Source organism: Octopus bimaculoides, chromosome 8 (genome assembly GCF_001194135.2).
Source record: "Octopus bimaculoides isolate UCB-OBI-ISO-001 chromosome 8, ASM119413v2, whole genome shotgun sequence".
Taxonomy (NCBI): Eukaryota; Metazoa; Mollusca; class Cephalopoda; order Octopoda; family Octopodidae; genus Octopus; species Octopus bimaculoides.
Genome location: NC_068988.1, coordinates 17,675,850 through 17,693,701, shown reverse-complemented (window position 1 = coordinate 17,693,701; position 17,852 = coordinate 17,675,850). Strand labels below are relative to the sequence as shown.

The window sequence follows — 17,852 nt, the reverse complement described above, 5'->3', positions numbered from 1 at the left end:
TTCAGATATACTTACATTGTGATTTCTGCAATGTGGTGCATAAATTGTCAAGTAAATGAGACGCATCTTTGCCTCCACTGATTCACTTGCAAAGTGTTGAGTAAAATTATTTCGTTGCAGACCTCCTTTGGGTCTTTTTATTATCACTACGACACACATAGTCCCCAGTTGGTAACATTGATTTCAAGGCCCTCCTAGATGAGAGACTGGCATTCCACTTAATGTCTATGTTCCATGCTGGCATGGATTGGAGAGTTATTAATGTAGAAATATGGTATCGTAGCTACTAACAGTTGAGGGTTGCGTAGTCTAGACGGCGTTTTTAGATTTCATTATTCTCTTTAATCCGGGCAAAGCCGGGTATTTCTGCTAGTATTATATATATATACATGTATTGTATATGCATGTATCATATATAAATATACACAGACAGACATGCACAAACACATATTTACAGGTTGTAAACATTCCATCAAGTTGTTCAGAAATCACCCTACTACGATGCGGGACAAGGCTATACATTTGAATTACAGTTACAACTCATCTGATGGGCTTCAGCAAATTTCCATACACTCATTTGCACTCACTCGAGCAAAAGCTATCATAAATTTAAATTGCCTATGATGGCACCCAGTGTGTTCGCACTCTTATTGATTATTAATCAGTCTTTCGTCCCTCTGCTGTTTCTGGAAGAGTTTTCTGTTCATCAAATAAGAGGAGATTTCTCATATATGCGTTCATATATCACTTCTGCAATTATTCCTACAAGGATATTTCACAATTTATTCTTCACCATTTTCACGGCACTCTTCCATTTTTTTCCACCGCACTTTATTGTTTTATGGGATTTTTCTCAAATTTCTCCCAGAAGCAATTTTCTAGTTGATTAAAAGAGATAATTATTTCAATTGGTTGTTTCTTTCATTGTATTTTCTGAATTTGGCAGCTTTTGCCTTTACTCTCTGTCCCAGTTCTTCGACCGTTGTCCCAATTTTTTTTTCCTTATCTGAAACATTTCCCCTCATTTACATTTCGTTTCTTTCTTTAACTTACCTTACTTCTACTGGTCCCGTTTATATATATATCTATCCTAAGGTTACTAATCATTATTTGTGTCCGTCTTCAAGGTAACAAATTGTTCCTTCTCATACCCTTTCTGACCCATATACTCAATGTATCCCTCTCTTAAAACGATAGGCTCTGATCTGAAGCAGATTCAACTATCATGAAGTCAACCGACTAAGTAAAATAAACAAATTGCATCATTTGCAGTGGTTGTAATTGTTATTTACCGTTGTTTGCACATATAGATAGTGGTGGCCGTACTATTGCTACTGCAGCTGCTTCTGATGCTGTAAATATCATAAATATGTGTATTGTTTTGTTTTATTTCCACTTCAATGAAGATGCTTTTATTATGCTGTAATTGCTTCAGTGTTCCCTGTTGACGCTTTGCAATTAGTATTGCGCATGCAGCTATATTTTTGCAGTTTTGTGTGTGATGGTGTTTGAGAATGCTATTATTGCTACAATTTTTATCAGTATGGAAGACATTTCCATATAGTTTTGTTTTAAACTTACATTGTTACTATAGCCACTGATATCTGTATTAGTGTTAGTTTCTTATAATGATGCTACAGCCAAGTCTACTTTTATCATTCGTAGCGTTGAATCCTAGACCACATCTATGATCATATATTTCACTGCTATGTCTAACCCATGTCTTTACGTCTTTCTCCAGGCTGGGCATATCTCGGAACACATTCTCCAATGCGTCATCACCTTTTTCAAGACGGTTAGGTATACTTCAACGGTAATTTATCACATTTGTAATGCGTCAACCAACGAGGGCAAGGTGGGTATTTTATATATCCTTATTTCTGGTGTAACTGTTTTATTTTTCGCAACAATTGTTATTGCGTTATTGTTGTTAATGTACTGATGTTGATGCTCGTCACTGTAATAATTTCCCAGTCACATATCTAGAAGTTTTTCTTTGGCGTGTGGCAGCCAGGGATTAACAGAAAATTTGCTAAGGGGAGAGTAAAAAAGAAAGCATAAGATTGAGTAAAGTGTGAATAGATAGATAGATAGATAGAGAGAGAGAGAGAGAGAGAGAGAGAGAGAGAGAGAGAGAGAGAGAGAGAGAGAGAGAGAGAGAGAGAGAGAGAAAGAGAGAGAGAAAGAGAGAGAGAGAGAGAGGTTGGGTAACAATTATAGAAATATCCTAAAATCAATTAGAAAATGTTCTGGGAACAATAAAAATATTAAGGAAATGTTAGTAGAAAAATTAAATACAACAAGGAAGTGAATGTGGAATGAACGGAAAACTAAAAAAAAATTAAAAGAACAATAACGAAGGAAGTAAATTGAAAACGAGAAGATTTCGAAAAATTATGGAGAAATTGCAATTATTGAATGTGGAGGCAATGCAGGATGAAAACATGCAGGATGAAAACATGCAGAAGGAAAGTGATGACCCTGATGACGATGAAGAAATGCATTATGAAGATGGTGAATGCAAATTAACTCATGCTTAAAAGACTGAGGCAACCCTCAGTAAAAAGATACCACATCACATTAAACATCTGACTAAAATTTATTGACAGCTACATCATCCCTGAACCGCATGGGGTTGAATTTTAGAAATTTAGCATTTGGTTAATATTCTCGGTTAAAACTATTTAAAGACAAGTGTATTTCTGAAATGGAAACCTTTTCTAGATACTGTATATAGACCACCACTATATTTCCAAGATCTGAAATTATGAACTATGTTGAGTACTTCATATCAGTGACTGATTACTCTTTTACTCTTTTACTTGTTTCAGTCATTTGACTGCGGCCGAGCTGGAGCACCACCTTTAGTCGAGAAAATCGATCCCAGGACTTATTCTTTGGATGCCCAGTACTTATTCTATCGGACTCTTTTGCCGAACCGCTAAGTTACGGGGTCGTAAACACACCACCATCGGTTGTCAAGCGATGTTGGGGGGACAAACACACACACACACACGTACAAACATATACATATATATACGACGGGCTTCTTTCAGTTTCCATCTACCAAATCCACTCACAAAGCTTTGGTCGGCTCGAGACTATAGTAGAAGACACTTGCCCAAGGTGCCACGCAGTGGGAATGAACCCGCAACCATGTGGTTGGTAAGCAAGCTACTTACCACACAGCCACTCCTGCGCCTGAAAAAATATTCTTGTGCATTAATACTTGAATACCCTAAGCTACGTTTGTTTAAATAGGAGTATGAAGAATGCGGTTGTAAGATCCCGTAATTAATACAATACAAACCAAAAATGGCTAACTGGATGAACCGTTAGAACACTCGGCAAAATACTTAGCAGCATTTCTTCAAATAGCACCGGGTTCGACATTGCCTTTCATCCTTTCAGGATCGATAAAATAAGTAGCAATTAAGCATAGGGGCCGATGTAATCGACTTGGTCTCTACTCTCGGAATTGATGGCCAGGTACCAAAATTTGAAACCAATATAGTACAAAACTTTGTATTAAACACGAACAATCTGTATTGTTAACGAATAACAGTAGATTAAGTTTTGAATGGAGAAATATATTTACAAAGGGCAAGTGGCATATACTGATGTATATGAGTGATAATGAAAATGGTGGTGATGGTTATGGTCTGAAGTTGTCGCAAGCTGTTAAAGTGTGGCAAAAATATTATCATGTAGGTGGATAATGTTGTTGCTAGTAATAGTGCATGTAGTACTGCGTGTATTGGTACTGATAGTGTGATAGTAATGATAATGATATAATAAATGGTTATGGTGATATATGTTTCGATAACTGAAAATAAAGAGAAGTTGGAAAAAAAACAAACAAAAGTACTTTATCTAAATAAGAGGGTTCAGTTTAGTACGTCAGTTATGCTCAATGACGGTGAGAACAAAGGAATATATGGAAATATTTCTAGAGTGATTGCTTTCAATGTTTCTATAAAATATGTCTGGAGTCGTTTAGTACGAATATAAAACAGTAATAATCCATTAATTATGTATATTTTTGGTTTTATAGAATGAAATGAGTGTGAAAGCATTTGTGTGTATATAAGTGTGTGTGTGTGTTTGTGTGCATTTGTGACAGATTAAGTATTTTCGCTTACAATTCAATTTAAAACAAATTGTTACTTTTTACATTTCAAACTTGCTATCATATAATTTAGCAATATGTGGCCGAAATTATAATAAAAGAATACATAGACATTTCATTAAGTGACTATATTCTCAGGCACTTATATGCACACGCACACACAGATATATACATACATCCAACCATTTAAACACAAGCACAATCACATCACGCATATATATATATATATATATATATATATATATATATACGCACATACACATAAACATATATACTAAGATATATATAAGTGTATATGTGTATATTGATAAATACATGTATGCGTGTGTGTGTGTGTGTGTGTTTGTGGCTATGTTTATATGTACCGATTTCTGATGGTATGGGTTTGTCATCCACGCACACTAAAATTTAAGTCATATTATATATATATACATACATACATGCACGCATATGTGTATATATATATATGTATGCATATACATATGTATATACATATGTATGTATATATATATATATGTATATATCTATAAAATATCGATATTTATATAGATAGAAAGTGTGTGTCGCTGTCTGAGAGAGGGATGGAGAAAGAGAGAGAAAGAGAGAGAGGGGGGAGAGAGTGATAGCATAGATTTTTTTTATTTATTAAGTTTTTCGCATCATATTTTTAGCGTGTGAGTATGTGAGTGATTGAGAGAGAGAGAGAGAGAGAAAGAGAGAGAAAGAGAGACAGCCAGAGAGAGAGAGAGAGAGAGAGAGAGACAGACAGACAGACAGAGAGAGAGACAGACAGAGAGAGAGAGAGACAGACAGAGAGAGAGAGAGGTGTTGTCATGTATGTTTAAAATGAGCAGAATCAGTGACACACGTACACAAACACACACGTACACCCATTATCTGCCATATACTGTACATGCATGAATACACATTCATACATGTATTTCTCAAGCAAGACACAGAGCAAACACCTCTCTCTATGACATCTGATGTTTAGTTTGACATTTTTGATTTTTGTGAGTCATATCAAATGATCGCCCAATTTCGTCTTCGGAAGCATCTACACACACACACACTGGCGGAATTATCTTCTTAGACGCACCCCGTGGAACTGGAAAAACATTCCTCTTGGATTTTCTTGCGAAGCTGCCTCCTCAGGAATAGCTTCGACTCTTCTCGACGGAAGAGGAACAGCACACTCCACCTTCAAATTGCCGTTCAATGTAGCACATCAAGAAAATCCAACGTGCTGCAAAATGCATTCCTCGGACGAGGCGGCAAATTTGAAAAAGTGCAAAGTCATTGTTTGGGATGAAGCAACTATGTCCCATAAATGTTCTCTTCATGCCACACTGAGAGACCTTAGATTAATCAACATCCTTGGAGGTGCGACTCTACTTCTAGCAGTAGATTTTCCACAAACTGTCTATTATACCCAAACGAACACCTGCTGCTGAACATAATGCCTGCTTTAAAAAAATCCTTCCTTTGGTTGCATATTCAATCGAAGCAACTCACCATCAACATGAGATCACTCTTATGGACTGGTCACCCTACAACCCAGTTTTCTGAAATGTCACTTAAATTCGGCAGTGGACAAATTACGTCCGGTGACAACGTATACATTGACACTACCAATATTGGCCACACTGAATCCAGCCCTGATACCTTATGTTCTGTCGTTTACCGAAATCTTACAACAGAATACATAAAACCAGATTGGTTTCGCGACAGAGCTGTTCTTGCACCTACAAATGCAGCTGTCAACACTCTTAACAACGACTTACTCAGTCAGCTTCCTTCTCAAGAACGTTGTTACAGATCAGTTGATACACCGTTACAGAACTCGATCAGGTTACACAATTTCCAACAGAATTTGTCAACCTCCCAGCATCATCCAGGATTCGCTCCCCATGAACTTCACCTAAAAGTTGGTTGCCCTGTCATCCTATTACGCAGTCTAAATGCATCCACACTATGCAATGGAACTCGCTTCATTGAAGCCCAAATTATCACGGGACACGGAAAAAACGATACCGTTTTCATTCCGAAAATTCCGCTAACCCCAATAGACTGCCCCTACACTATGTAGAGACTTCAGTTCCTTCTGAAACTCAGCTTCGCCATGACAATTAACAAAGCACAATGTCAGTCGCTGAAAGTTGTGGCACTGGACCTTCGAACATTGTGCTTTTCACATGGACAGTTCTACGTCGGTTGCTCCAGAGTTGGCCACCCGGACAACTTATTTATCTTTGCTCCTGAAGAAAAAAATTAAAGAATGTCGTCTGCAAAGCAGCCGTACAGTAGTTATTGCTCTACTGCATTCTTCACATCTACGACAAACTGTAGTTGTTAGCAATCAGACCTCCTGCAAGCATTTCATTGATATTTTGCTTCATTTCCCTGATTGCTGTTAACAGTACATTACCTTCAATTACCCTTCTTACTTCACGCGCGCTGTTCGCTCGTAAGCATGTTCTGGCATTTATTTTTGTACATGCCATTATTCTGTTTGTGTGTTTTCTATTTGTGTGTTTTCGTGACTTTCATTGAAAATAAAGCTTCAATGCGGTTGTGTCAGGTATTACGAGAAAAATAAATACATGATACAAAACGGTTCAAGTAAGATATAGGATCTCTAATGCCTGCTGCAATTGCGATCCCATTTCATGGACTTTCATTTATTACTAACTACCAAATTTGCATTCAAAAGAACTCATTTATTACCTAAGTTTCTCAATACCATATCATAAACTGCTAACGAAAATGGTAATTATACATTTTACGCTTATCAATTTGAAACGAATTCTAACTGCGGGCTAATTCAACTTAAACCGTCCACAAGATTGCACCATTATAATAATTACAACGTCGAAAGAGCGGGTGCATTTGCTAGTATATATATATATATATATATATATATATATATGAACTCATCGAATTTAATTGAGTTTTTACCTGTAAATTGGGATTTTTATCCCTAATATTATTGTTATATATATATATCATATATCTTGATTAGAACTTGCCAACCACCTCACATCAAAAGGAGTATTGTACTTAATATCACGAGTATTTTGCTAACATATGTAGATGACAGTGAGAGAGAGAGAGAGAGGGGTACAGAAAGGGAGAAGGGAGAGAGAAACTAATGAGAGACCTAAATATATTCCTTCAATAACAGAAATATTCCAACAACGTCGTAAATTATACTATAAACAAGACAATGGAGATTAAGCTCCCTGCGTTACAGAGAAATTCTTACAACAGATCTGAAAAAATGCATAAATATTCCACTTGTTGCCAATATTCTCCAAATCATAACATATATCGGGCCAAGCGTCACACTCAAATTTCACGCCAATTATCAAAATTCAGTAAATCATTTAATAATAAATTATTAACAGCTGATGACAACCACTAAATCTTATACGACTCTTCAGAAAAGGGAAATTTACATCACAAGAAAAATGATATGGTTAAGAATAGATGGATAACTCTGTTGTGGGACATGTGATTTAATCGAATATGTCAAAACTAAAAATATAATAATGGGAAGGAATTGAAGAAAATGCAAATATGAACAGCAAACAATAAGATCGCATTAACGGCATCATATACACGCAATGTAATGAGAATTATATCATCCAAACACAATGAAAATTATTAGATCGTGTTAGGAACTAAAATAAAATGATCGACTACGTAAATCAAAAGACGTATACCTCAAAACAATTCTAAATGTGGAACTAAATCAGAAATATTCAACAACGCAGCTAAAAGCAGCTTCCATATGTGCGTTCGAAAAGCTGAAAATAGGGAAAAGCTCTATTACAGTTTGGAAACTCCCTTCCATAGGGTTCATATAGTTCTTCCTTAGGTTTTCAGTTGTTACTATATAATTGAAGTTTTCTTCAAATTTGAACACGCACACATATACACATACGCACACATACATTTGTACTTACATACATACATATATTTACACATATGTACAGATATGTGTATATACAAAGACACACAGTCACACACACAAACACACGCACACATACAGCGAGGTATGTAGGATTTGACAGAAAACTAGTTGCAGAAGTATACACTCGGGAAAATAAGATTAAAAGTAAGAATGATTTGGGAACATTATACTAAGGTCCAATCTTTCATAATTAAGCCAGAGATTTGTAAGAGATATCAATCGTGATGGCATAAATCGCCCAAATCAATCAAGCATCGTGATGGATCCGACAAAATAATGTAAAAAAACAAGCATTAACTAAGATTTTTTAAAGGTCTTACGACAGTTCATTTCGCTTCTTTTATCTCCCATTATCTTTTCTTGAATTATTGACGAAATTCCCTCTTCATAATCGGAACAGCAACAACAAAAAGAACATCCACCACACATTTCCCATTGGAGAATATGGTTTTAAAGTCATTAAGAAATAAAAGATTTGATGGTCGAGGCTGAATAGTTTTGTATTTGGTTGAGGCCAAAGAGGGAGCGTGTACTCAGTCATTCTACCTGTTAGAAATAGAAACCGAATAACCCTAATATCACATTTAGGGTGTTAGAGTGGAGAGTCACGTTGGATAATATAGATTTACAGGACGGGATATTAATGATTGTGGTTAACAATGAAGGATAACATATATCAAGTGACTAATTGTACTTATAAGAAGGAAGAATTTACGTTATATAGCAAAGTAATTTTGATTTCATTAATTAAATTCTGATAAATTCATAACTTATGGAAAAGGGGGTAGTCTGGTAGACGTAGTACAATGCACGTGATAAATCTTCAGTATTTTTCCAGCTCCTTACGTTCGCGTACAATTTCTGTTGAGGGAACGTTCGCTTTTCTCTTTTAGGACAGTGAACAGGCAGAATTTTTAGCACTCCAGGCAAAAAGCTTAACGGCATTTCGCCCGTCTTTACGTTCTAAGTTTAAATTTCACCGAACTCGACTTTGCCTTTCACTCCGTCAAGGTCGAAAAAATAATTACCAGTTGAGTACCGGGGTGGATGTAATTAACTAGCCCTCCTCAAAACTGCTGGCCTTGTGCAACAATTTGAAGTCAATATGTAACTTATGAAGGTTTTACTCTACTTTGTGGAAATTCATAAATTAAAAATTAAATCTAATAGTAAAATAATTTCATTTGTGTGCGGTTCACTGGCAGAAATGTGTTCGCATCGAACAAAATACTTTCTTGTAATTATTTCAGTTGTATGTTCTTGAGTTCAAATACCGCGGAGGTTAAATTTATCTTTCATCCTTCTAGAGTCAATTAAACAAAGCACCAGGTCGATTTAATCGATTAACCACTTTTACCAAATTTCTGACTTGTAGTGGAAAAAAACCATTAATACGATTAATATTAATTATTATTCTGGAAACGGAAGAATTTTTAGTATGTAGAAAAATGCTTTACTCTTTACATTCAATGTTCAACTTCAATCGAACTAGACTTCGTCTTTCATTCCTCCGACTCCGGAGGAATTAAAGGGGTTTTGGCTTATCTAAAATGATGACACTGCAATATTATCTTGGAGTTTCTATATGAGGAATATATAGATAACGTGTAGAATAGTATATATAATTTCAGTGTTATAATATTTTAATTACAGTGATTTTTATAATACAATATTCTAATCACGTACTGTATTTTTCATCTGTATTTCAGAAAAAAACACTGACATATACTCATCACTGACGAGATTTAATACTATAGAAAGACGTCAGCAGTTGTTTACTGTATAAAGTAAAAGTATAAAATAACAGTGGTTATTTAGCAAACAGATTTTTCTCAGTCACTTCATGATATATATTAAATCTAATTGAACTATTGTATCTGACAAGAATGAGGTCATACATACATACGTACACACCCACATGTGCATACATGCATACAGATACTCATACAGGTAGACATACACGCACACAGACACGCACGCATACACACATATACATACACACAAACATGCAGGCATACAAAAATATAGTGGGACATTACTTGTATTAATTTTTGAATACCTTGTTCTTAAGAAATAGGTGAATACCTGCTATTGTGTTACCTGGAATGTAATTTTAAAGTTACGTTTTGATGAATGATGTTTAAACGTCCGGTTCCGCTTGTGCTACTTTTCCAATTAGTGTTTAAAACTTCGAAAAGAAGATTGCATATCGTAAGATGTTTTCAATGAAATTCAAATTATCGTGATTTTTAATATTTTGATATCAAGAGAAGCAATATCAATAATACTAATGAAACAAACAAACAAACAAACAAAAGAAGAAAATAATAATTGCAGTAGGTGAATCATTTCTTGGCATGTTAAAGTTTTTTCAATATTGTGGAAATTGTTCTTATTTTAATTTCCTGGGGGTATTTCATAGGAAGTGTAATAAAATTCAAATTAACAATGTTTAATCAACAGCACTCATGCTACATGCAACTTTACTAATTATCAGTAATTGTAGCGCCTCAAGTATTTCAAATATATTATCCCAGAGGTTTTCATTTTAGGGCAATATAAAATTATATTCTTTGTTAGTAAGTTTTAATTAGATTTTTGATTTCGTTAATAAAAGTTTAAAAAGATAAATGCAAACTGGTAGCGAAGTGCAGTATATATATATATATATATATATATATATATATATATATATACTCGATTTTACATATTGAAGATTTTTATAATGTGATGTTTTCCAATGGTCAAATAATACATTTGCTTTACGAAGTAATATTTGTTATCCAATGATTGAAAACTATTATACACCATGATGCATGCAAGAAGTGTAACAATAGCAAATAATGAAAATACGAACGTGGTGGGGTGGGGTCAACTGTCACACGACTAGGTGAGTGCTTTTCAAGCACCCTCAGATCACCGAAATCAACCATGATTCAACAGTCATCGAATTAAAGGCATTCCAGTCGTACAAATCATGTAGTTTTGCAATAGAATAAGCAATGTGTATTTTTATCATTTGAAGGTAAAACAATGCAGCGATCTGGCAGAAACCTTAGCACGTCGGGCGAAATGATAAGCGGTATTTCGTTTGTCTTTACGTTCTGAGTTCAAATTTCGCCGAGGTCGATATTACCTTTCATCCTTTCGGGGTCCATAAATTAAGTACCAGTTGCGTACTGGAGTCGATATAATCCATTGGCCCCCCCTCCCCCAATATTTCGGGCCTTGTGCTTAGAGTAGAAAAGATTATTTGAAGGTAAAACAATCTGAGACAGATTTGGCTGCTGTTATTAGCAAGTAATGCGCGTAAGTGAAAGTTTCTATTCCTCCAATGAAATACCAGTAAACTATGTACAATCATTTGAAACAAAAAAAAAAAAACAATATTTGGACACATGACACGATTAAAGAGAGAATTGTGCTAATGTACAAGAACCTTAAAAGATGGTAAAATATACTGCAGTACATTAAAATTTGAAGTTATGTAAGCTATTTCATGTTAAAATAATTCTCTCTCTATCCTCCTCTCCCTCTCTTAGTCTCTCTCCCTCTGTATATTTATAGATAAACGAAATTAGAAAAGTACAAACTACGAAGATAAGATGCTCGATTTATTCTAATAATATGTGGTGTTGTACCATATAAATCGACTGAGAGGAGATTAAGAATCAGCAACGAGCCAGGTAGATTATAAGAACTTTTAACCAAGGTGATGGTGTGGATACTTTCTCAATACACGAATTACACTTTCTGTAGCAACTGATAAATATTCACATATTCTGCTCACCAAATGTATTTCATGGTAGAGAACAACCATGTATTATTGAAATTTTAATTTAAATTTAGTGAAATAGTGTCACCGTCTTGTGTAAAGATGAATTCACACAGTAATGCCGACTCCGTATAGAATTATTTGAAAGAAAAAGCATACATACTTACATATATACGTAAGTAGTAACGTACACACTAAGATGTTTATGTGCATAGATACATACATACATACACAAATCCATACATACGTGCATACATACTTACAGCTATACATACGTGCATACATACTTACAGATATACATACGTGCATACATGATGGCTTCCTCCTCGTTATCGAGAATGGCCATTGCACGAAGCTTAACTTAACGGTGCTGTGATCGAATGTGACTTTTTAGCCCAGCCAAAGATCTACAATGTCTTGCACAGAGCTGGCATTCAAAACCACATACATACATAAATTATGCATAGTAGTTGAACTCACTTGCCCAGGCAGATGTGAACATGTTACAATCTAGTTGGAAAGAAAGCACTGACAACTTAGAAATAAATCTGCACTAAATCCATCTGGGCTTTAGTTTACAATTTCTACCAGTTGGTATGGTGACTAATAGCATTAGCACAAATACTCAGACGCATAAAACCGCAAAGAACACAGCAAAACAAATGATTACAGCTGCAAACTATCAAAAGTACTCTCAAAATATGTAAATCATTCAGGAAGATTCGCATGTAATAAGACCCATGCATATAACAACATCGATGTCTGCAACCGCATGTGCGTGTGCATACATAGATGTTTAAATGCGAAACATACGAACATGTGACCGTGCGTATTTGTGTACATGTATACATATATACATATAAGTATGAATGTATACACATACGTATATGCACACGTAGATGCAGATGGTCATATCCACACGTAGATGCACATGTAGATACAGATGGTCGTACATAGAAGCCGTTGTCCTGTAATTGTCTAAATTAGAATGAAAGAACCATACTTCTAGGACAGGAATCGACTTTTTCTTCGTTGGTAGGCAATTCAAAATATAACACCAACAATACATACATACATACAGTGTGTATGCATATATGCATACAACATACATACTTACATATACTCATACATCAGTAGTTGATGCTGTATAAATTCCAACGAAGGAGCCTTTATCCTTTGTGGGCGAGCGGCTTTCTTAGATTGTACAATACAGTCTATCTACGCACTAATACACGCTCACAATCAAACACAAATATGCATGCACACATATACATACAAATTTATACTCCCTCACATATATTTGCATACACTGAAACTAATCTATTGCAATCACTAATTGCTGACTTGAACATTTATATATTGCTTATGTGTTCGGGCCATCTGATTTTAAGTATACTACACAAGCACCTGTTGATGAATGATTGCATTTGCTTATTTGACTTAACTGTTGTTCGCCATGCCTCAGCCCCATACAATAACATCGCTTTTACGTTAGTGTTAAAAATTCTTATTTTGTTCTTTATTGAAATTACACTTGCGCTCCATACTTTTTTTAAGAGGTGAAAAGCCGTCCTTGCCTTACTTATTCTCGTCTTAATATCTTCGTCGGTGGAGCCTGAGAACGTTAACTTACTGCCAAAATACGTATGGCAAAGAACGAATCAAGTTTCGATTAGGGAACAAATATTAAAAAAAAAATGGAAGTGAATTGGTAGCACAATTAGAAAAGACACACCAAATGTAGCGAAAAGTGCTTTACAATGGAATCCTGATGGATATAGAAAGAGGGGTAGGCCTAAGAACTCGTGGCGTAGATCAACACAAAAGGAACTAGAGAAAGGGGGACATTCATGGCAGAGTATAAGTACAGAAGCGAAAAATTATGCGACATGGAATTCAATTATAAGTGGCCTATACTCCGCGTTGGAGGGTTAAAGGCAAGAAGAAGAATATCAAATATAGTAACTCTTTCATTATATTGGCACAATACTGATTAGTTGCTGTGGTGCGCTATTGTCATTTAATCGACTATAGTACTTGACTTAAGGGCTAAAAGTCAAATATGAGTTGAACGAATGATGGAAGTAAAATCCTAGCTAGAAGAAGGTTGCTATAGATTCCGCAAGCGTAAAGCCTCTACCATTCTATCATTACTGTGGGTAGTTCATTCGATGAATGTATATTGAATGAGAATTGCTTTAACAGAGGAACTGAAGGTTTATATAGTGTTGAATTTTCAAAGATACGTTAAAATCAGTTGAAAAATAAAACATTAAAAATTCTATATATTTAACGAGTTTCTAATGCTATTAACTTTTACACTACTTTGTGCCAAAAGATTAAGTCTTTTGATAAGTTTCGTTCAAAATTTTATTACACTCATAAATTCTGACATAAAACTGAATTAATGATGATATCGCTTGCAAAATATAAATTTAAACCCTATTGAATCATCAGACATGCTGCAAAAAAGCGTCTGTTGTATGACCTCCTTAAAATAACCCACACTTCATTTGTAAAACATCAACAAAAGATTCCATAACAAAATTCAGCTCATACTAGTTAAAGCATTCTAGAAATATTTTATTAGTAGAAACATTAAGAAAAAAATAAAAGATTTAATGTAATTTAAAAAATATAGCATTTGTTATTTATTTTGAAATACAAGTTTGTACAAAATATAAAGAAATATATTTTCTCTATCATATATGGGTTATGACCAGTGTTAAGCAAAGTGATGGCGTATAATAATTTAATACATCTACCCTCGATTATCACGGTGGTTTGGCATTAAAATGTGACAAGTAAATCATTAATAAATTAATCATACACAGACTTCGTTAATGAAACGAATGCGTGATTGACAAGAAAGGAGCTTCTAAGAGAATATACTCATCTGCGTTATTGTTAGGATTATGCACCATCGTATTCTTTTACCTTCACCGGTTCCATATTAGAGGGTACGAGTTGTTAAATCCATATGAAAATTACACAGCCTACTAGCATCTGCAAGTGAACAAAAGATTTAATCTGTGCAATCTGGGCTGTTGAGCTTTGTGTATAGTCACTGAAGTGCATTTTTACTATGCAAGGAGAATCTTCGACTGCTCGTCGGCGCAAAATGAAATATGGTCCACAATCAGGCATACTGTGTTACCCAGAACATTGACGAACGAGGTTACATCTATCAGGTTTTCAAATAATTGGACTATTCATTAGTCGAATATTACAACCCGACTTCAGTTTTTATCTAATTTGCTATTTCTTAGAAATTACTATAAAATATGACTAGGTATAGACCTATAGCATTATTGTTTATATTTAAAGTACATTTTACGATAAATACAGTTCAGTAAAAATAATAGACAAAAAAAAATATATATATATATAAACACATACATACACAAACATATATATATATATATACATAAGTGTAGATGAGTTCAAATTCCGCCGAAGTCGACTTTGTCTTACATCCTTTCGGGGTCGATTAATTAAGTACCAGCTAAGTACTGTGAGTCAATGTAATCGACTGCTCCCCCTCCCCTCCCCCCAAAAAAGAAAGAAATTTCGGGACTCGTGCTTAGAGTAGGAAAGAATAATATTCGTATGAATAGTTTTACGTTAAAATTGAATATATAAAGAGGTCAAAAGCGTAATAATGAATTTCCTATTCAAATATTGAATGGCAGCTATATTATATATAAAATCCGATATTTTATCTTTATTTGAAGAAAGACAGCTTACTTACATATCCAAATGAAACAATACAACATTTCTAAAATCATGTTTGCTATACACACGGGGTTCTTCTTTCTAAGACAGACATAATTCTTATAAAGCCCCGTAACCACTAAGGAATAATAAATGTATAGGAAATAGGTTGTCACACGTCAAATTTGAGTTGGCGACGTGGATGGTGTATAAGATATTTTATTAAATAATAACGATATGGGATAATATCTAAACGCTTTAGTAATTACAGAAAAGTACATCGACTATTAATGACAACATTCTCATCATAAATTGGAGATAGAAATACCAAGGATCCGAGGGACAAAACAACAATTGTAAAAATTCTTGGTTTTATACTTTTATTTTTCTCAGGCTATTTTTAGTATAAGCACTGGTAAATACGAACTAGTAAAAACTGTATGTATTTAGGTTACATTATTTTGCCTTGAGGAAGATATTTTTCTTCCCTAATATCTTTTATTTTCTGACAGAAAAATCTTCACAGAGAAGAGCACATCGTAATTCAGACTGACAATTTGTTAGGAAACGTGTATATTTAAGCTTTTAATAGAACAGATAACCAATAAAGTAAGGAAGCTAACGAACCTAGGTAACAGAGGATGCCATAAATGTCTACATGTGTTTCAATAGGCACCTGCATTGTATACACACACACACACACACACACACACACACACACACACACACACACACACACACACACACACACACACACGTGAGTGTTAAGTGAATAGGAGAGCCAGTATTCATTTTAGTAACTCTTAAGCATTGATGATAGCAGAATTACACACCTACCATACGTAGTTGAACTAAACACAGTTGGTAGCTGCTCATTTTACTTTGATGTTATTGATCAAAAGATGCTATTGTAATTATCACTATCAAAATAACGTGTCCTAACAAGGAAAGAAAAAATGTAAACAAAAGTTGTAAACTAACATAATGATAATAATAATAATAATAAAGATAATGACAAAATACAAAGCGGGGAATGATTTTCTTTTGACGCAGCTTATACTTCATCCGTCTGACAGTTTATGCTATCTTTTTTTGTCGAAACAGGAAAACGACCGAATTCGATATCTCCCTCTCATTTTCTACATGCGTCTCTCTCTCTGCATGTCTGTCTGTCTAACTGCCTCTCTCCAACTCTAACTCATTCTCTCTCTTTCTCTCAAACTGTCCCTCTTTCTCTCGCATATATGTGCATGGACGGATATAATGTGAACTGAAATATATACACATACATATGGGTATGTGCATATATCCGGATATCTATCTATCTCTATATCTACATCTATATATGCCTGTATATCTATATATATAAATAAGAATGGATAAATATATATATCTACATATATGCATACATATATATGTGTGTGTATATATATGTGGATATATACACACACACATATATATATATATATATATATATATAAAAGCATTCACTGTATTTTGCTATGGAAAGAATTTCTCGATGTAGACAAATAGGTGTTAGTACACTGATTCAGTTCACTCTGACCCTTTAAGCAGCAGCTGGATGCACGCATTTTGGAGTGGTTACCACCTCTTCAGCAGCAGAAACTAGAAAGTCGTACACAGCGAAGTTACACGAGAGACAGGCCTTTTATATGACATTCCCATCATCGTTCAATGACTGGTAGCACTGTTCAGTGGTTCGCCTTAAATGAAGTAATAGGTGACAGTATTACGTAGCGATTTGCCTAAATATAAACTTGTTACCAGTTGAAATATGCTTGGGGAATATTTGAACTCGTAAGGAATCCATTCATAATATTTGTTCATGGAGAAGATTTCTCGCTGCCGACAAATAAATATCAATACACCAAGTCAGTTCACTGAGATGTCATCCAGATGTTAGATGCATGTACTTCGGAGTGCTTATCTCCTCTTAAGCAACAGAGACCAGAAATCCAGACTCTTAACGGCTCTGGTTGCTAGCGTTCAGATTTAATCGTTTCCAATCAACTCTGCTTCCATATTTCAAAAAGTATACATTGAAAATGTTTAACGAAAGTCAGGCGCGGTTTACTGGCTGTTGATGAGAAACGGTAACTCTGAGTACTAGAAACCGTGTCTATGTGTGCGTATGTGTATATGCTCATATGTGTATATGTATACATGTATAACTGTGTGTGTATGTATAATACATATATATATGTATTTGTGTGTGTGTGTGTGTGTGTGTGTTTGTG

At 34.7% G+C, this 17,852-nt stretch overlaps 1 protein-coding gene and 1 long non-coding RNA gene across 5 annotated transcripts in view; one reads left to right on the top strand and one right to left on the bottom strand.

Annotated features, from left to right (window-relative positions):
• Nucleotides 1-17,852, bottom strand: part of LOC106878173 (uncharacterized) — a 1,037,364-nt gene that overhangs the window by 788,995 nt on the left and 230,517 nt on the right. The gene's annotated exons all lie outside the window — the stretch shown is intronic.
• Nucleotides 1-17,852, top strand: part of LOC128248551 (uncharacterized) — a 172,517-nt gene that overhangs the window by 146,176 nt on the left and 8,489 nt on the right. The window contains exon 2 of the long non-coding RNA XR_008264723.1: nt 1,742-1,855. This is a non-coding gene — a long non-coding RNA (uncharacterized LOC128248551). The remainder of the gene's footprint in view (nt 1-1,741; nt 1,856-17,852) is intronic.